The 5,132-nt window shown below is 47.8% G+C and overlaps 1 pseudogene; it reads right to left on the bottom strand.

Moving 5' to 3' along the window:
- Positions 1-5,000: 5,000 nt before the first annotated feature.
- Positions 5,001-5,132, bottom strand: LOC144610480 (U1 spliceosomal RNA; annotated as a pseudogene).

The following is a 5,132-nucleotide window of genomic DNA, read 5'->3' as shown; positions in this document are numbered from 1 at the left end:
TCCCTCCCTCTCCCCTCCCCTTCCCCTCCCCCTCCCCCTTCTCCTCCCCCCACTCCATCACCTCAACCCCCTTATCTTCCCTCTGCGGGACATGGGGGGCTGGGTGTGGTGGAGAGACGCCCCTCCAAATAAGGGATACTGGGTTAATGTCTGTAAATGTAAGAAAATGTCTAAGTGAATGCCTGTATCGAATGTATATGGGCGGATGGGCTTGTAAAAAAAGATGTTTTGTAAATTATATTTATTACTTGAATAAAGTATTTTTTGAAATCGCACACGTACATGAGGGACGTGCTCTCCAAAATGGGCTTTGGGGAGGAAATCAGGAAGTAGATACAACTGCTCTACACCGATATCTGTAGTGCTGTCCAAATCAATGGGTGGGAATCAGACAGCTTCCCCGTCAGGTCTGGAGTCAGGCAGGGTTGCCCTCTCTCCCCTGTCTTGTTCGTCTGTTGTATTGAGCCCTTTGCCGAATCCATCAGGAAGGATGCGAGCATAAGAGGAGTGACATTGCCAGGCAGTGGGGGCACTCAGGTCAATGCCTCCCTGTACATGGACGATGTCGCCATCTTCTGCTCGGATCCAGGGTCGGTCTGCAGACTGATCAGCGTCTGCGACCAGTTTGAGTTGGCCACGGGGGCCAGAGTGAACCGCAGGAAGAGCAAGGCCATGCACTTTGGCAACTGGCCCGACCGATCTTCCATCCCCTTCACCAACAAGCCTTACATCTTGAAGGTGCTGGGGATCTGGTTCGGGAAGGCTGAGGTGTGTGACAAGAATTGGCTGGAGTGGATAGCCAAGGTGGGGAAGAAGCTGGAGCTGTGGAAGCAGCGCTCCCTCTCATCACAGGGAAAAATCTGGTCATCAGGTGTGAGGTGTTCTCGGGGCTGCTGTACTTGGCGCAAGTGTGTCCCGTCCATCCCTCCTATGCCAGGGGTATCACCCGGGCCGTCTTCCACTTCATCTGGGGGTCGGCGATGGACCGGGTGCGACGGGCCACAATGCACAAGTCGGCAGAAAACGGGGTTAAAAGCGTGCCCAACATCGCCCTCATCCTGATGGCCACCTTCGTGTGTGGCTGCATCAGGCGGAGCGTAGAGCCAAGGCACGTGGGCACCAAGTGCCACACCCTGCTGAGGTTCTACCTGTCCCTGGTGTTGGGAAGGATGAGCCTGGCGCTGATGCCACGCAATGTGCCAGTCAGCTGGACATTGCCGCACCATCTGTCGCTCGTGGAAAGGTTCTTCCAGACCAACACCTTTGACCACAAGTCCATCGGGCAGTGGTCAGCACGGAACATCCTGCAGGCACTGCAGGGAAATGACTCGATGGATCCTGTGGCGTGGTTCCCAGAGCAGACTGCCCAGCTTGTCTGGCAAAATGCCTCATCGCCAGAACTCACCAACAAGCACCAAGACCTGGCTTGGCTGGCGGTGAGGGGAGCCCTCCCAGTCGGATCCTTCCTGCACCGCCGGAACCTCACTACCAGCGCACGCTGCCCTCGGGACGGCTGCTACAGAGAGGAGACGGTGGCCCACCTCTTCACAGAGTGTGGATTTGCCAAGAGAGTCTGGAGAGGTTTGCAGGGGTCCCTGTCACGATTTATGCCGAGCAGCTCCGTCACAGAGGACTCTGTGATCTACGGACTGTTCCCAGGGACGCATTCAGAGACTGACATCGAGTGCTGCTGGAAGGTCATCAACTCGGTGAAAGACACTCTTTGGTCTGCCCGAGCCTTGTTGACCTCCCATGGTTGGGAGTGTGGGCAGAGAAGTGGTAGATGGAATATAGTGTAGCAAAGCATGGAGTCATGCATTTTGGTAGTAGGAATAAAGGCATAGCATATTTTCTAAATGGGGAGAGAGTCCAGAAATCGGAGGTGCAAAGGGACTTGAGAGTGCTGGTGCAGGATTCCCAAACAGTTATTCTGCATCTCGGATCGGTAGTAAAGAAAGCCAACTCAATGCTGGCATTTATTTCAAGAAGGGTTGTATACAAAATAAGGAAGTAATGCTGAGGCGCTATAAAGTGCTGGGAGGGCAGCATTTGGAATATTGTGAGCAATTTGGGGCACCATATCTGAGGTTTACAAGAATTATTCGCGGAATTAGTAGGTTAACATATGCTGAGCGTTTTTCGGCACTGGGCCTGTACTCGCTGGAGTTTAGAGGAATGAGGGGGACCTTATTGAAACATACAGAATAGTAAAAGGCTTGGATAGAATGGATAAGGAGAGGATGTATCCACTCGTGGGAAAGTCAAGGACCAGAGTATGGTAATTCTAACTATAGCCTCAGAATTAAAGGACGTACTTTTCGGAAGGAGATGAGCAGAAATTTCTTTGGTCAGAGGGTGGTGAATCTGTGGAATACTTTACCACAGAAGGCTGTGGAGTATAAGTCAGTGGATATTTTTAAAGCAGAGATAGAATGATTTTTGATTCGTACAGGTGTCAGAGGTTATGGGGAGAAGGCAGGAGAATGAGAAGGTAGGAGGGAAAGATAAATCAGCCATGATTGAATGGCAGAGTTGATGGGCCGAATGACCTAATTCTATTATCCCTTCACAATTGCATACAAACATAGACCATAGGTGCACAAATTCACAACTCTGTGTGAAAACGTTTCTCCTCATCTCGGTTCTAAATAGCCTACCCCTTATTCTTAATTGTTACACCACATCTTTTGTCTTTTCATCTCTGTCCAACCTGTGGCTATAACCCCCCAGCCCCCCTCCCCCTCCCCCCACACTCAACTTTATCAGGCAATACTGGGAGAAAAGATGAGGTACGAGGGAAAGCTAGCCAATAATATAAAGGAGGATAGTAAAAGGTTTTTTAAGGTATGTGAAGAAAAAAAAAATAGTGAAGGCAAATATGGGCCCCTTGAAGACAGAAGCAGGGGGATTTATTATGGGGAACAAGAAAATGGCAGACGAGTTGAACTGGTACTTTGGATCTGCCTTCACTAAGGAAGATACAAACAATCTCCCAGATGTTCTAGTGGCCAGAGATCCTAGGGTGATGGAGGAACTGAAGGAAATTCACATTAGTCAGGAAATGGTGTTGGGTAGACTGATGGTACTGGGCTGATAAATCCCCAGGGCCTGATGGTTTGCATCCCAGGGTACTTAAGGAGGTGGCTCTAGAAATCGTGCTCATTTTCCAATGTTCTATAGATTCAGGATCAGTTCCTGTGGATTGGAGGGTAGCTAATGTTATCCTACTTTTTAAGAAAGGAGGGAGAGAGAAAACGGGAAATTATAGACCAGTTAGTCTGACATCAGTGTTGGTGAAGATGCTGGAGTCAATTATAAAAGACAAAATTACGGAGTATTTGGATAACAGGATTTGGTAACAGGATCTTTCTGTGTCAGCATGCATTTCCGAAGGGGAAATCATGCTTGACTAATCTTCTAGAATTATTTGAGGATGTAACTAGGAAAATTGACAGGGGAGAGCCGGTGGATGTAGTGGCAAAATTAGAGCACATGGTATTGGGGGTAGGGTACTGACATGGATAGAAAATTGGTTGGCAGACAGAAAGCAAAGAGTGGGGACCCTTTCAGAATGGCAGGCTAGTGGGGTACCCGACTTGGATGAAGGGATTAAAAGTACCATTACCATTAAAAGTACCATTAGCAAATTTGCAGATGATACAAAGCTGGGTGGCAGTGTGAACTGTGGGGAAGATGCTATGAGGTTGCAGGGTGACTTGGACAGGTTGTGTGAGTGGGTGGATGCTTGGCAGATGTACTTTAATGTGGATAAGTGTGAGGTTATCCACTTTGGTGGTACAAATAGGAAGGCAGATTATTATCTGAATGGTGTCAAGTTAGGAAAAGGGGACGTACAACGAGATCTGGGTGTCCTAGTGCATCAGTCACTGAAAGGAAGCATGCAGGTACAGCAGGCAGTGAAGAAAGCCAATGGAATGTTGGCCTCCATAACAAGAGGAGTTGAGTATTGGAGCAAAGCGATCCTTCTACAGGTGTACAGGGCCCTAGTGAGACCGCACCTGGAGTACTGTGTGCTGTTTTGGTCTCTGTACAGCGTAGGTTCACTAGGTTAATTCCCGGAATGGCAGGACTGTCATATGTTGAAAGACTGGAGCGACGAGGCTTGTATACACAGGAATTTAGAAGGATGAGGGGGGATCTTATCGAAACATATAAGATTATTAAGGGGTTGGACACGTTAGAGGCAGGAAACATGTTCCCAATGTTGGGGGAGTCCAGAACCAGGGGCCATAGTTTAAGAATAAAGGGTAGGCCCTTATGGAGATGAATGGAGATGAGGAAAAACTTTTTCAGTCAAAGAGTTGTAAATCTGTGGAATTCTCTGCCTCAGAAGGCAGTGGAGGCCAATTCTCTGAATGCTTTCAAGAGAGAGCTACATAGAGCCCTTAAGGATAGCGGAGTCAGGGGGTATGGGGAGAAGGCAGGATGATTGAGAATGATCAGCCATGATCACATTGAATGGTGGTGCTGGTTCGAAGGGCCGAATGGCCTACTCCTGCACCTATTATCTATTTAAAAATAAAAATAGGAAAAAAATGTGAGTTGAGAGATGATATTCTGCATTTTTATGGTATCATCGCACATACTGTTCCCCCACAACACTGATAACACTGCGAGAGGCAGAGCGAAGCTGGTTTTGCCTGCTAAAATGGCTACTTTGCGTACTCCACTTCAGTATATGCGATTTCAACTTGTTCCTCCAGTATGTTTGCTCCTGGTCACCGACGTGACCTGCAATTTCAATCCGTCTTAGATCCGCGATATTTTGAAACTCATCTCGCTGTGTCTATTAGGCAAATTTTCTGGTGGAAGATCAGTTTTAGTTTTGTCATTACTGATGAAAAATATGAGAATGACGAGAAATAAATTGTAAGACAGGACAAATGATGATGTTGAGCAGAAAAAACTTATAAAAGATCACGGCATCAAATTCAAATAGTTTGTATGAGAAGGTTTGATTCTGTTTTTAGTTTAAAGATCAGGGGAGAGCGCGAACGCAGTCCCCCACTACCACAAATTTTGCAGTCGAGTATCCCACTTTTGGGGACATCGCAGGCGTCAGTACACACGAAGTGCAATGGGATACATAGCCTCATCCTGCCTGGGAGAAC

This window comes from Rhinoraja longicauda, chromosome 36 (genome assembly GCF_053455715.1).
Source record: "Rhinoraja longicauda isolate Sanriku21f chromosome 36, sRhiLon1.1, whole genome shotgun sequence".
In the NCBI taxonomy this organism is placed as follows: Eukaryota; Metazoa; Chordata; class Chondrichthyes; order Rajiformes; family Arhynchobatidae; genus Rhinoraja; species Rhinoraja longicauda.
This window is presented reverse-complemented; position numbering and strand designations above follow the sequence as displayed.